Below are 16,479 nucleotides of genomic sequence, written 5' to 3'. Positions count from 1 at the left end.
CTTCCAAGTGGACAGTTAATTCCTGCATTTTTGCCTTTTCTTCTTTTCTGATAAAGGCATTTAGGGCAATAAATTTCTCTCTTAGCACTGCCTTTGCTGCATCCCATAAGTTTTGATATGTTGTGTTTTCATTTTCATTCACCTCTAGGCATTTACTAATTTCTCTTGCAATTTCTGCTTTGACCCACTTGTTGTTTAAGAGTGTGTTGTTGAGCCTCCATGTATTTGTGAATTTTCTGGCACTCCGCCTATTATTGATTTCCAACTTCATTCCTTTATGATCTGAGAAAGTGTTGTGTATGATTTCAATCTTTTTAAATTTGTTAAGACTTGCTTTGTGACCCAGCATATGGTCTATCTTTGAGAATGATCCATGAGCACTTGAAAAAAAGGTGTATCCTGCTGTTGTGGGATGTAATGTCCTATAGATGTCTGTTAAGTCTAGCTGATTTATAGTAATATTCAGATTCTCTATTTCTTTATTGATCCTCTGTCTAGATGTTCTGTCCATTGATGAGAGTGGGGAATTGAAGTCTCCAACTATTATGGTATATGTGTCTATTTCCCTTTTCAGTGTTTGTAGTGTATTCCTCACGTATTTTAGGGCATTCTGGTTCAGTGCGTAAATATTTATGATTGTTATGTCTTCTTGTTTCATTGTTCCTTTTATTAGTATATAGTGTCCTTCTTTGTCTCTTTTAACTGTTTTATATTTGAAGTCTAATTTGTTGGATTTTAGTATAGCCACTCCTGCTATTTTCTGGTTGTTATTTGCATGAAATATCTTTTCCCAACCTCTGACTTTCAACCTATATTTATCTTTGGGTCTAAGATGTGTTTCCTGTAGACAGCGTATAGAAGGATCCTGTTTTTTAATCCATTCTGCCAGTCTATGTCTTTTGATTGGGGAATTCAGTCCATTAACATTTAGAGTTATTACTGTTTGGATAATATTTTCCTCTACCATTTTGTCTTTTGTATCATATATATCATATCTGACTTTCCTTCTTTCTATACTCTTCTCCATATCTCTCTCTTCTGTCTTTTTGTATCTGACTCTAGTGCTCCCTTTAGTATTTCTTGCAGAGCTGGTCTCTTGGTCACAAATTCTCTCAGTGACTTTTTATCTGAGAATGTTTTAATTTCTCCCTCATTTTTTTTTTTTTTTTTTTTTTTTTTTTTTTTTTTTTTTTTAAGGAAAGACAGAGAGAAGGAAGGAAGGATAGAAGGAAGGAAGGAAGGAAGAAAGGGAAACATTTTTAAACATTTTCTTGTTTTATTGTATTCTGTTTCTCCGTTTTTGTTACATGGGCTGGGGCCGGGAATCGAACCGAGGTCCTCCGGCATAGCAGGCAAGCACTTTGCCCGCTGAGCCACCGCGGCCCGCCCTCCCTCATTTTTGAAGGACAATTTTTCTGGATATAGGTGTTTTGGTTGGCAGTTTTTCTCTTTTAGTAATTTAAATATATCATCCCACTGTCTTCTAGCTTCCATGGTTTCTGCTGAGAAATCTACACATAGTCTTATTGGGTTTCCCTTGTATGTGATGGATTTCTTCTCTTTCGCTGCTTTCAAGATCCTCTCTTTCTCTTTGACCTCTGACATTCTAACTAATAAGTGTCTTGGGGAACGCCTATTTGGGTCTAATCTCTTTGGGGTGCGCTGCACTTCTTGGATCTGTAATTTTAGGTCTTTCATAAGAGTTGGGAAATTTTCAGTGATAATTTCTTCCATTAGTTTTTCTCCTCCTTTTCCCTTCTCTTCTCCTTCTGGGACACCCACAACATGTATATTTGTACGGTTCATATTGTCCTTGAGTTCCCTGATACCCTGTTCGAATTTTTCCATTCTTTTCCGGATAGTTTCTGTTCCTTTTTGGAATTCAGATGTTCCATCCTCCAAATCACTAATTCTATCTTCTGTCTCTTTAAATCTATCATTGTAGGTATCCATTGTTTTTTCCATCTTTTCTACTTTATCCTTCACTTCCATAAGCTCTGCGATTTGTTTTTTCAGTTTTTCTATTTCTTCTTTATGTTCAGCCCATGTCTTCTTCATGTCCTCCCTCAATTTATCAATTTTGTTTTTGAAGAGATTTTCCATTTCTGTTCATATATTCAGCATTAGTTGTTTCAGCTCCTGTATCTCATTTGAACTATTGATTTGTTCCTTTGACTGGGCCATATTTTCAATTTTTTGAGCATGATCCATTATCTTCTGCTGGCTTCTGGGCATTTAGTCAGATTTCCCTGAGTGTTGGACCCCACAGGTTGTAAGATTTTTCTGTGAAATCTCTGGGTTCTGTTTTTCTTATCCTGTCCAGTAGGTGGCGCTCGTGGCACACGTTTGTCTACACGCTCCACCAGTAAAAGTTGCTGTGGGTCCTTTAACTCTGGAAAACTCTCGCCATAGGGGAGGTTTGGCAGCCAAAGCGTCTTGGAAGAGTGCCAGCCAGCCCGGGGGTCCGAATGCGGGGAGGGTCACCGGCCGCCGCAGAACGTGAGAGCGCCCGACCAAATTTCCTAGTCAGCCCGGGGCGCCAAGCGTGGCGGAAGGGCGCCAGTTGTCGCAGCCCAGGTGAGTGCACTGTTCCCAGGTGGACTGGGGAGTCACGTGTTTGGAAGGGACCCCCTGGTCACCGTTCTCCGCAGTCTGGGGATTTCTGACCCAACTCTTTCAGTTGGTCCAGGGGGCCTCGCGTGGTGGGGACGCCAGCCGCCGCGGCCTGAGGGGACCGCCTGCCCAATTCTGCCAGCTGGCCTGGGAAGGAGGAAGGGAGGGACTCCGGCCGCTTGCCGTCCTTCCCAGGAAAGCCCGCGTCCCTCGGTGTTCTCACCGGAGATGGTTCTCCCAGACAGTCAGCCATTCCAGGATGGGGTACGCTGTCCCTTTGATCTCCGTCGTGGCTCTGGGAACTGCTCTGTATTGTCTCCACTCCCCCAGTAGCTGTTCTGGAGGAGGAAAGGTGAGGGCGGCAAGGCTGTCGAGGCTGGTGGCGGAGGAGCCGGTGAAGGCGGAAGAGGGCACCGTGGTGGTTGGAGAGCCGCCGGAGCAGGAGGGGGAAGAGGGGAGAAGGAGGGCGGGCGGGTCAGCTGCTGCAGGGCATGGGCGCCGCGCAGCGGGCCGGCGGAGAAAGAGAGGGGAGAAGGAGGGCGGGTGGGTTGGCTGCTGTGGGGTGTGTTAACTATCTTTTTAAGACAGTAGGTTAACCTAGCCCATAATACTAAGCCATCTTGGATGAAAGTGTATGTTCTTTAGGAGGATTTTTTGGCTATGCAGTGTCAACATCACCTCTTCTTGCTGGACCACAGTATTACTTAACAGCACTTGCCTAGTGCCACATTTGTGGCAGTATACCTGCCCCAGCCCAGGAATTTTTGCCAATAATCTAACGTGTATATTTTTATGTATACATATTTGATTTGTTGTTTTGATTTCTGAATTTTCCTTTTATTTTTCTAAGAGGCAGATAGGAAACTGAAGTTTTTCCTCTTTGCACTTGAACAAGTATCTTGTTGCATTTCTCCCCAACAAAAGACGTAGACACTTAGCTAAAAACTGGTTTTTAGCTTTGTACAGTGCAAAAAGGCCACTCATCTCAACTTGCTTTCCTTGTACTTTCAGATCTTGATGACATCAGAGCATTCCATTCTTGTGTACTCTTGAATTTTGTGATAAAACTGTCTAAAATATTTTGGATTGCTTATTAAGATGTTCAAAAACTAAAGCTGTTCTTTATCTTGAAATTTTTATGAATATGATTAAGTTAATAAAATGTGTGATGGCCCAAATGTAAAATAATGTAGTTCATATCTCTTTAAAATTAGTTATTTTGCAACTTATTTTATTCAGCAGGAAACCAAACTGTATAAATCTGTGGATGCTTTGTTGTTGTTGTTCATGTTGAAGTACCGTGTGTAATCAGGGTATCATTAAACATCCATAGTAATTAAAAGTGATTCAGAAACTCACTGAAGAAACTCATTTTGTTTTTTAACTCTACCACTTCATTTAGCAAAGCACTGATTGGTAAAATGATTGACTAATTAAAGTTGATTTTTGATTCACTCCCATTGATTTCAATTCTTCTTCCTGACTTTTACTGTTAAGATAACTTGTGCTGTCATGTGCCTCTCCAGGATTATAGATTATAGCATCAAGTGCTACATGAAGCAGATGCTTTTTGTTGTTGTTTGTATTTTTTTTTGTTTGCTTGGCTCTGCCATTGTCACACTAAAACAACCATGAACAACACATAAACAAATAGTTGTGGCTGCATTTCAATAAAATTTGATGTTCAAAAATAGGTAGTTGGACAATGTTGTCCAATGAGCCATAATTTGCTGAACACTAGTTTGCTAGTGTTCTAGTTTGCTAGCTGCCGGAATGCAACACACCAGAGATGGATTGGCTTTTAATAAAAGGGGATTTATTTTGTTAGTTCTTCAGATGAAAGGCAGCTAGCTTTCATCTGTGGTTCTTTCTTATGTGGGAAGGCTCAGGTGTAATCGCTGCTGGCCTTCTCTCCAGGCCTTTGGGTTCCAGCAACTTTCCCCGGGGTGATTCCTTTCTGCATCTCCAAAGACCTGGGCTGAGCTGCGAGTGCTGAGATGAGATATGCCAAGCTGCTTGGGCTATGCTACATTGTGCTCTCTCATTTAAGCACCAGCCAATTAACTCAAACATCGTTCATTTAGCAGGTACACCTCCTAGCTGACTGCAGATGTAATCAGCAACAGATTAGGTTCACATGCCATTGGCTCATGTCTGCAGCAACAGAACTAGGTGCCTTCACCTGGCCAAGTTGACAACTGAATCTAACTACCACAACTGGCTTAATAGATTATCCTTTCCAAAGCAGTACACTGAAATTTTTCGCAAAATTCGGAGGGACACTATCTGATCTTTAAAGTGGCTTTAGTGGTGACTAAAATGATAGAACTCAAAGAATATATTTTTAGTCAATCAGCATCTATCAAAAATGTATTGTTAAGTAAAAATTGTATTATTATTAAATAATATAACAATAATAATTCTATTATTAAAAGATATATACACATATGAAGAGCAACTCATGAAAAAAATTGTATTAGAGATCAAACCACATTATAATGAAAGCAATACAAAAAAGTGAGATTTATTTATATTAATTTCCTAAAGCATTGCCAGCTGATGACTATGGTAGCTGAGAAACTTTCAAAGAAAACAGGAAGTACGTAATGATCAGATATGTGAGTTTGGTAATATGATACTTGAGGATGGAAATTCAGTGTCCAACTTCTGAGTGTAGAAGTTACCTACCTTAAAAAGTATCCACAGGTGAATCCTGACATAAGTCCTAAGTTTCACTGGGAGAGAGGAACCCAAGAATAAATTTCTATTAACTAATGTTGAGGAATGATTATAATTTTCTCCCTAACAAAGAAGCAGTTTTCTATTGATTAATGTATTTGTGTCATTGTGGAGTTGAATTCCTTTTTTAAAAATTTTAGCTTGAATAGATTTCTTTGTTTTTGAAACCTCTCCAAAATCCATAGACACTGGGAATCGAACCTGGGTCTCCGGCATGGTAGGTGAGAACTCTGTCACTGAGCAACCGTCACCCAACACCATAGGGATGGTTTTAAACAGGTTAAAATCATTTTACTAGGAAGTTGTGTCATGGACTTGAAGACTACTTTTCAAAGGACAGAACTACAGTGTCATGAGATTTTCTTTTTAAAGTCAGCCAACCAGCGTTTTTTACCATATTGTTACTGGTGGCTTTTTAAGTCTCCTTGTTTATGGAGCTTTACAATACGTTATCCCAACTGAAAGATATTTGACCATTTCAACAACATTCTCCTCTTGAATAAATCTTGGTAATTTAATATGTTACTTTAAGCTAAATTCAAGAATTTAAAATAGTGTTAAACCATTTAGAACACTAAGAAAAAGGCATATTCAAAAATTACATTGGTCACTCAACAGGAACACTCCATTTCTCATGCCAGTATGATCCTATAAACTTTTAAAATACCATATAGGTCAAGATCTCAAGTAATTTTTCAAGTCATTTCACTGTAATTTCAAAGCTATGAAATTATTCTTGAAAGTAATAGCAAGTCATAAATCCTGGATTTCATTTTAGCTTTAATAACTGATTCTTTCATTTGTGCAATATATGCATCTTGACCCTACTATGTGCCAAGGTTTAGGAAGTCAAGGAACATCAGGCTAAATGCAATTTCTGCCCTCATAAAATTAACATTTCAGTTGGCCGAAGCAGGTATTAAACAATAAGAAAAATATTCATAAGATTTCAGAATACGATAAATGCCATGAAGCAGTTGAAGATGTGACACTATAGAGTACGGCAGTAATGGACCCAGAACCACCCAGTGGATGAGGAAATCAGAGTCCTCTGCTAAGAATAAGTGCAAGACATGAAGCAATAAGATATTGTCCTCTGTTCCTTTTCTAATGAGTTTTTCTTCAGGAACAAGAATTTATTAAGAAATTAAGACTGACTTATGACAGCAATAATCTGTTGGAGAATCGAAAATATTTCAAGATTTTAAACTCACAATTAAATGTGTTATAATTTCCTTTAACTTCAGATTCCAAGGTTTCTCAGCTCTCTAATCCTACAGACACTCCCACAATAACTCTTGATTCATAGCCCAGTCTTGAGAAGCTCTAAGCTCTCATTACCATGCTTCTCAGAATGAGAGGCTGAGAACCAGAGGGAGATGAGCCATATAACATACTGCCTGAGGACCCTGAATTTGTTCAGACTGACAGACAGCAAGTCTCCTCTGTCAACCTGACATGGAGAGATGGAGCTCAAGCCACCACAGGCTGATTACTCTGGACTATAACTTTATACCCATGTTACTCTTCTGAAATTCGGGACTTTCATCTCATTACTGGCATCACCACACTCCCTGTTAATCCCTATTAAAATGGTGGTCCAACTGGAAAGATTGTTTTTACTATCCCCTAGACTACACCTACACTGTTCTGCAAATCTAATTTAATACCTTATTTTAAGATATGAAAGAGGGAAATATTGTGCACCTGGAGTACAGAATGGCAAATATATCATTAAGGATTGCATCATTTCTACAAGTAATAGGAAACCTATCAAAGCACGGTTTAAATTAATACTCAGTTTATTTTCTTATAAGAAAAGATGAGAATAGAGGGTGGGTCTCATGTAGTCTCATAATCCAATTTCCTATGAGGTTTCTGCTCAGCCTTCCTTAGCATGTGGCTTTCATTCTCAAGTTTTCCCCTTAATGATTTCAAAATGACTTCTCTGCCCCTCACCATTGAAGTTGGAAGAAGAGAAGGGCAAAGGACAAATGGGGTGAGTCAAGTGAGTTGATTTCCCATGAGCCTCATCCAATGATTATTTCATACATCACAACTGTGTCACAGAGTGTGGTAGTTAGATTCAGGTGTCAACTTGGCCAGGTGAAGGTGTCTAGTTCTATTGCTGGGGACATTAGCCAATGGCATGTGAATATCATCTGTTGCTGATTACATCTGCAGTTGGCTAGGAGGTGTGCCTGCTGCAGTGAATGATGTTTGATTTAATTGGCTGGTGCTTAAATGAGAGAGCTTAATGTAGTATAGGCCAGGCAGCTCAGCATACCTTATCTCAGTACTGGCAACTCAGTCCAGGCCTTTGGAGGTGCAGAAAGGAATCACCCCAGGGAAAGTTGGTGGAACCCAGAGGCCTGAAGAGAAGGCCAGCAGAGATCACCCTCTGCCTTCCCATGTAAGAAAGAACCTCAGTTGAAAATTAGTTGCCTTTCCTCTGAAGAGCTATACGTTAGCTAAATAAATCCCCTTTTATTGAAAGCCAAGCCATCTCTGGTGTGTTACATTCCAGCAGCTAGCAAAACAGAACATAAGGAAACACTTATCTACAAAAATTGCTTGGAAATTTGCTAGGCAACATGGTAAAGTAAGGTAAAGGAGGTAGGAAGAATTAATGTTGGGGGATCAGATAGCAGTATATGTCACAAAAAACTGCTCACAACTTTATATTCCTTTTCTCTTTGTGTAAAATTATGTCAGAATTATTTCATTGCAAGCCAATGAAAAAGTTGGATAACTTAAACAATCGAAAAGTTATAAAAGTAATGAAGTGAAATATTTCAGAGAGTAAAAGGAATAGTATAAAATGCAGGCCTTAGGAAGACAAGAACCGGGGCAGCTGCAGGATCACAGATCTCTCAGATATTGCCATTGGAGTAACTCAGATCCATTTTTACTCTTGGGTTGTGTTGGAGATTGAATCATGTCCTGCCCAAAGGCATTTGCAAGTGTTAACCCCTGGTCCTGTGAGCATGAACCCATTTGTAAATAGGGCCTTAGAAGATGTTATATTAGTTAAGGTGTAGACTCCTTTGTGAACAGGATCTTAAAAGATCCTATGTAGATGAAGCCAAATTAAATTAGGGTGAGTCTTAATTTATGTGACTGGTGTCCTTAAAAGCAAAGGAAATATGGATGTAGAGTTATTAGAAACCACAAGTCATAGAAAATCAGGAGCAGACACAAGGAGAGAGAGAGGAGAGAGAGATTGACTTGGGAAGGAGGATTGCCATAAGCTTGCAGACTCCAGAAGAAAGTGTGGCCTATTCAGAACTTAACTTTGACTTCTACCCTCCAGAACCATCAGATGATAAATTTCTGTTGTTTAAACTAACATATGTGTTATTTGTCAAAGCAGGATTGACCAACTGTAAAATGTATATTTGTTGTGCAAAGAGATCATGGCTATCCAGACCACTAGACACAGGAATGCAAATACAAAAATAGAATTACTTATACTGCTGAAATTTAAGGCAGAGAGAGAGCCTAAAGCACCCGTCTTTCATCCTACAGAGGAGGGCTTGGAGCAATTGGACTGGGCACATCATGAAAAGGATTCCAGGGGCAGCAGCTTCGTAAAACTCATACTATCTTACATGGTTTTAAAGGTTTGGGGAAGGAGAGAGAAACACTTACTTCAGCGATCAGCAATCGTTGTTTTTTTAAGAGCAAGATAATAAGTATGTAGGCTCTGCATACATGTATGGTTCTATATTCCAATAAATCGTATTTTAGATTTTTTTTTTTTTTGCATGGGCAGGCATCAGGAATCGAACCCAGGTCTCTGATGTAGCAGGCGAGGACTCTGCCACTGCTCCGCCATTGCTCACCCTCCAATAAGTCATATTTTAAGCACATTTCTTCTCCATAGAATTGTTTAACTTAGTGAAACATTGAGTTTACCAAGATGTTATGTTCCACCATAATTTGTATCCATGTTATCAATATAAAAACAAATAATTTATCTTCAATGTTGAACATTCTAACTGAATTAACAATAGCATTCCTGACAATATTTATATGTTAAAATACAGCTTTCTCTACTCTTCTTTGATTCTCTATATTGCAAAAGAAAAATATAATATAATTTGAAATAAAATTTCATCTATTTCAGGAATTTGCTTTCCATTTCATTGCTAAGTGGGTCTATTTAGTAGATAAAAATAATTAAGATGCACTCTTTTTTCTTTTTCTTGCATGGGCAGGCACTGGGAATTGAACTCAAGTCTCTGGCATGGCAGGCGAGAACTGTGCCCGCCCAAGATACACTTTTAATTACAGAAATTTTATAGAAAACTTTATAACCTAGAAAGAATAATAACCACCACTAATTTTTTTCAAATTTTTTTCAAATTTTTTTCTGTTATTTTTATTATGTTAAATTTTTCACATAAAATACAGAAACAATTTAGCTAGCTCTGCAAAAAAAATCTGTATTATTATTATTTTGTTAGATTTATGTATTAAGGAGAAATACTGATGTTTGATGTATGATGTATGATATTGATTTGTCCTGTTTGTGAACAAGGGATATCTTTTCATCTTATAACTTGCAAGCAGGTTTTGTAGTTTTTCTTATACGGCTTTTGTTTATTGATCATGAAGTTTATTTTGAATAGTGTGTTGTTTTTGCTGCTATTGAACATAAGATCTTATTTTCCATTATATTATCTAACTTGTTTTCTTGCTACAGTAGCTTTGTATGCATGCTGTCTGCATTCTTTTAATAATTTCAAATGTCTTAGCTTTTCTGGACCAGCATAAAGGCTGTTTCTGTAGAGAGGGTTGAAGGATTTAGGTGACTTGCTAGATTTCTACATTCAAGTGTGTCCTCTTCTATTGGTACTGCGATGTAGACTTTGTTTTAATAAATATGGCCTTTTATGGGACAATTTTGAATGTGCCTTCTGAAGTTCAGATACTCTTTTTTTTCCTATAGGATTTTAATTTCCCCATTTGCTCTTCCTTCTTTCTGTTGGCAATATTCTAAAGGATGTCTTCCTTCCCAGGTTGCCTCCTCTCCTCCGTCTTAGTCCTGCCAGCTTTCAAGACTGTTCTTTTTGGTTTCTCCGTAGCCGGTGCTCTTGTTCTCCATGTTTTAGATAACTATCCAGAATCACTGCGGCAACTCCCGTTGCACTCTCCTCTTTCTTGTGCATCTCTAAGTCAGCGTGCACTCCGGAACTGACGCTGGAGGTTTTAGATTATTATTTCCACATTTATGCTATAGGTACATCTGATAAGTAGTTTACTGCCTTCTCCTTCTTGCACTAAGAGTTTTTGAAGACTATGCAGAGAGATTTGAATTTAGGCAGCCAATGCCATACTGTTTTTGAATCAACATCTCCAAAATCTATCAGTACTTTTTCTACAGAGGCAGTAAGACATAAAAGTTATTTCCTTACTATCATTACCTCTTTCCTCTGAATAAACATGAGCTTGGAAGAGATATTAACAACCAGTTGAATTTCATCAGCTTATATCTTTGGCAATCTCAGCTACACTACAATTCATTTTTTCATTCTTTGATTCAACACCATTTAGTAATAATTTAATAGGCTCCAGATTTTGTGAAGAATTAGGGATTAAAGGCAAATAAGAATGAACTCTCATCAAAAAGCTCATTGCATAAATTCCAGAAGCCTAAATCATAGGATGCTAACATTTTGTTAAAGATATATGTGTTAAAGATTATTGAGCTGTAGGTTTTGCTGTTTCCTTTTGTATTATTTTTGTCTGGTTTCAGTATCGCAGTTGTGGAAGATTGAGTTATGTACTTCAGATTAAAAAATAAACACACAGAACAAAAATCATTTCCTTAATCTTAATCCATTCCTGTGTGCATGAACCCACCGAAAATGGGAGCTTTTAAGATGTTATTTTTAGTTAAGGTGTGGCCACCTGAGTCAGGGTGGATTTTAATCCTATAACAGGGGGTCTTATAATGAGAAAGTCGGGGGGTCGGGGGGAAGTGGGAAGCTGGAAGTCAATGGAACCCAGAAGAGAAAGGAGAGAACATTGCCATGCAACCGAAAAGCCAAGTAACTGAAGGCCAGCCAACCCTGAACACTACAGGTCCCATGAGGCAACAAACCTTCTAGCCTCTGAATCCATGAACAAATAAATGCCTGATGTGTAAGCCAAAGCATTGCATAGTATTTGTCATGGCAGCTAGGAATTAAGACAATAATAGTATTAGCTTTTTAAAATGAATTGAATGGTGTTCCCTCTATTTATTGGAAAGAACTGTGTAGAATTGATGTCAATTTTTTCTGTATTTTGGAGAATTTTCCAGGGAACCTGTTGGTTTAGAGATTTGGGGAATTACTAAATTATGAATTTAATTTCTCTAATATTTGTAAAATTATATATTGGGTGAGTTGTGTTTGTTGGTTTTGAGGAAGAGTCAGCAGTGGTATTCACAGTTTCAGTCCTGATATCGGTAATTTGCATTCTCCTTTTTTATTCTTTATCAGTCATACAAGATGATGCCAATTTTTTTTTTTTTTCACATGGGCAGGCACCGGGAATTGAACCCGGTCTCTGGTATGGCAGGTGAGAACTCTGCCACTGAGCTACTGTTGCCCACCCTAGATGAGTGCCAATTTTATGGATCTTTTCAAGTAACAAGACACTTGTTTTATTGTTTGTTTGTTTTTTTTATAAAATAGGAACTTAATCTGGACTTTAAACCTGATTTTTAATAATTCATGATTAATTTCTTTAAATTACTTAAATATGCCTATGGTTAAGCTAACTAAAGTATCCATTGTTGGTGGTTCTAAGTGTATTGTTTGTTCTCTTAAATTAAAAAAAAAAATCCTCTAGACCACAGGCTATACATTATCAAAAACAGTTTAATAACCAATACATTAAAACTGCATTATATGGACACTTGCCAAAATTCTCTGGACTCAAAAAAGCAGCCATTAAAACTACTATAATATGTTAGGCTCAGAAATTCTTAAAAATATTCCACAGAGATTGCTCATGCAGACATGTACTCCTTTTCCGATAACTCATTCCATTATATTAATTTGATATCAGAGATAGCTTTGATTGGCCTAGTCTTTAAATGTCTCTAGAAGTGAAAAAGTTGTGAATTATTAAAAAGAAATATCATTTTGGACCAAGAGTTAAAATTGTGTGTGTGTATTCGATATACATGTGTATGTGAGAATTTAATAAAGTACTTTCTTTGAATTCTAAAAAAAAAAATCATTATCACTTCCAGAATTATCATGCCACATTCACATTCACAACAATGTATAAGTAAACAGTCATTTGATGATAACACAATTGCTTTAATAAGCCACTTAACATACATCTACTTTTGTATATAGACTATTATCCAAGGAAAAAAACGGTAAGAATTCAAACACCTTAGACAAGATTTAACTTCTGGGCTTCAGAAAGATGTGAAAATTTATCCTGAAGAACTTTTCTTTAAACTTTTCTTTCTTACTTCAAGGAGGGCTTCTCAATTCTCAATCTAACAGAATGGTCCATATAAAGCATTCCAAAGAATAAATTCCTATTGTATCTTTTATTTAGGTGTCAAGGTAAAAGCCACTGCTTGAATTTGTGCCAGATTATTCTTCCAAAGATGTCTCTTCTCTAATCACCAAGTCTAGCTTTTTCTTGACCAGTCTGAAGAAGTCTTAAGGCATCTCTCTTTCCTGGATGACTTTTTCTAATGCATCCATGGAATCTACCACATTTTCTAGCTGCTCTGGACTTGTCATTGACCATCTCTGCCTCTTGGCCTCCTGCTCTAGTTAGGAGCATGTTTCTTTCTTTCAACAGGGCATACCAAAGTTTATGTAAACCTTCATTACTGTTGTTCCTTAATTGCTGACAGGTCCATGAAGTGCCAGATTTTACTCCCCCCCCCCCCCCATTCTTTGGCTTATCAAAAAATTGTTCTAGTCCTTTCCTTGATGACATGGTATGAAATAATCTGTACTAGTGAAAAGATGTGGCATTTGGCATTTGGTGGATCCTTAGACAATAAACTAAAAGCAAACCCAGCATTCTGCCTGGTCCCCAGAAGGCAGCAACAAAATGTTTGAGGAAAGGATGGAAACTTCAGAGGCCAGTAAGTTTTCCAAGGTCACTCACTCTTCATGGAGGGGTTCTGGCCCAGCCATCCAGGAGGTATTTTCATCCCTAAGCTGTTCTCAGCATCTTGACAATCAAGGAAGGCCCAAAACCAGAGAGGTGGACAAACCCACCCCTCATACCACTTACCCCGGGCTAGCTGGGGTCTGAGAAATTACTAATGCTCTGGAAGCCTTCAGAGAGGCTGAGACTGCTCAGCAAACAACCACCAAACTGCTTTATTGATTTTTATCTATTGTTTTTCTGTTGTCATTAATTTCTGCTCATATTTTTACTGTTTACTTCCTTCTACTTGTTTGGGTTCATTTTTTCTTTTTATTATTTATTTTTGAGGTAAGAGATTAAAATGGAATCCCTATTTTCTAATATACATAACCCCAATAATTTTCCTCTCAGCATTGCTTTACCTGTGTATGTTGTATTTCCAATTTCATTAAATTCATTTTTTTTAAAATTTCTTCTGTCCTATGATGGTTTAGTCTCCAAACATAGCTTTCACATGTTTGTATGTTTTTCTTTTTATGTTTTCGTTATCAATGTCTAGTTTGATTACATTTTGCTCATAGAACTGTCTTGGTATGATTTCAGTTCTTCTAAATTTGTTCATTTGTTTCATGGCCCAGGATATAATCTTTCTTGTCATATGTCCCAGGGGCATTTGAAAGGAATGGATACCCTATTGTTGTAGGGTGAGGGGTTCTATAAATATTAGTCAAATACTGCTATTTGGTGGTGGTGTTGTGTACTTCTCTATCCTGGCTGATTTTCTGTCTAGTTATTCTATCAATTATTTTGTCTTCATGGTGTATTTTCATTTTTATTATTATATAATAAGCCTCTCAGTCTCTAGTCATTTTCTTTGCTCTAAAGTCTACTTTGTTATTAATATGCACTCCTACTTGCTTTCTATTAATATTTGAATGATATATCTTATACCATCCTTATAGTTTAACCTGCTTATATCATTTATTTGGAGTGGAATTCTTGTAGACTGCATATGATTATCATGTTTTTTAATACATTATTCTAGTCTGTTTAAATTAGTATATTTATACCATTTGTATTTAATGTAATTTTTACTAGATTAGTACTTAATTCTGCCATATGTTTGTTTTTTCTTCTCTTTTAAAAAATTATTTTCCCTACCTTTCTGTGGGATACTTGAACAGTTTTTAGATTTCCATTCTATAATTTGCCTCTCTTTTTATAGTTTGCATTAAATGATAGCATTAGGTATTATATTTCATATAGTATATATACTTTATTATATATATGATATACATTTATATGTAAACTTCTAAAAATCAAGTGGTATCATCATTTTACAGTTTGAATAAAGCATAGAAACCTTACCTCCATTTAATTCTTTACCCTCTTATATTTCAATTATACTGTACTAAATATTTCCCCATATACATTTAAAATAACATAAATTAGTGTTATCATTTTTCCTTCAAATATCAAACTAACTTTTTAAATTTCAAGAGAAGTAAATCCATTGAATTTACACATATTTTTGCTTACCATATTCTAATGAGAAAGTCCTGTTATTTGAATCCCACAGTCCCACCGTCCCCACCCCCCAAAAGTAAGGTGCAATTTCTTTCTTGTTGCTTTCAAGGTATTTTTCTTTGTTACTAGGTTTCAGAAATTGACTATAGTGAATCTTGGGGCTGACTTCTGGGGGTTAATTCTTTTTGAAGTTGGCTCAGCTTCTTGAATCTCAAAATTTATGTCTCATGACAATTTTTCAAAGTGTTTAGCAATTATTTCTTCTAGTTCTTATTCAACTACACTTTCTTTCTCCTCTCCTGAGGAACTCTGATAACATCAACTTAAATCTTTTGTTATAGTTCCACTGATCCCTGAGGCTGTGTTCATTTATTTTTTTTCATTCTATTTTCTTCTAGTTGCTTATACTGGGAAATTTCTATTATCCTCTCTTCCAGCCACTGATTCTTTCCTCTGTCCTCTATGTGCTATTCTTCAGTTCATTCTGTTTTCCAGGTCTAAAATTTCCATTTGGTTCTTTCTATCTTCTATTCTTTGCTGAGAGTTTTATTTATTTGATATGGCTTTTCTCTTTTTCCACGTTTCAAGTGTATTTGTAATTTCTCATGAAGCATTTATATGAGGTGCTTTAAAATCTTTAAAAAATAATTTTAACATCTCTGTCAGCTCAGTGTTCATATACTGATCCACTTTTTCCTCATTCTGTTCAATATACTCATGTTTTGTGGTGCGATGAGTGAAACCTGATCATTTTGGGTTTTAAGTTATGAGACTTTGCATCTATTTAAACTTCCCGTTCATTTGCTTTTTGTTTTGCTTTGCTTTGCTCTCTCTGACATCACTCCAGCTAAGAAAGGTGGTTGCCACCACAATACCACCAGATTAAGGTAAAGGTCTACATTCTCCATATGGCCTCTGTTGATACCCAAAGTGGTGGGGACTTTTCATTTCTGAGTGGGAGAGGAAATTAGTTATTTCACCTGGACTCCACTGAAACCTTGGTGAGGGTGGCTTTGTTATCAATGAACAAAGTTGCACGTCCTAACTCTCAATTAGGCCTTCTCTGTCACTACCCACCTGAAAGAACTAGGATACCTCTCTAGTTCAGATGGCAATGGGGTCCCAGCTCCCCACATGATCACTCCTGACACCACAGCTAGGGAGTTAGGAGTCTAGAGGTGTGTAGGAGAGGTGGTGGGACTGGGGTATGGAGGGATGCCTGTAAGGAAGCCTTGTTAATGGCTGGCAGAAACAAAAGTCCCAACTCCCTACTTGGCCTTCTCTAACCCCACCTTGAAGGGGATTTTCAACACTTCATTGCAGCTTGACGAGGTAGGCAATCTAGGGCACACAAGCAACCTTTTCTGGATTGGGTAGGAGTGGGGCGGGTGGCCCTAGTTTTCTCTAGGGTGTTTGGCTGAAATAGAACAGCTATTGTCTAAAGGATTTCTGTCTTGCTAGACCCTCCTTTCATGTTCC

The 16,479-nt window shown here is 37.4% G+C and overlaps 1 pseudogene; it reads right to left on the bottom strand.

The window, feature by feature from the left end:
* Window positions 1-10,412: 10,412 nt before the first annotated feature.
* On the bottom strand, window positions 10,413-16,136 carry LOC143681319 (large ribosomal subunit protein uL29m-like; annotated as a pseudogene).
* Between the last annotated feature and the right edge of the window lie 343 nt (window positions 16,137-16,479).

This window comes from Tamandua tetradactyla, chromosome 1, assembly GCF_023851605.1.
Source record: "Tamandua tetradactyla isolate mTamTet1 chromosome 1, mTamTet1.pri, whole genome shotgun sequence".
NCBI classification, from domain to species: Eukaryota; Metazoa; Chordata; class Mammalia; order Pilosa; family Myrmecophagidae; genus Tamandua; species Tamandua tetradactyla.
This window is presented reverse-complemented; position numbering and strand designations above follow the sequence as displayed.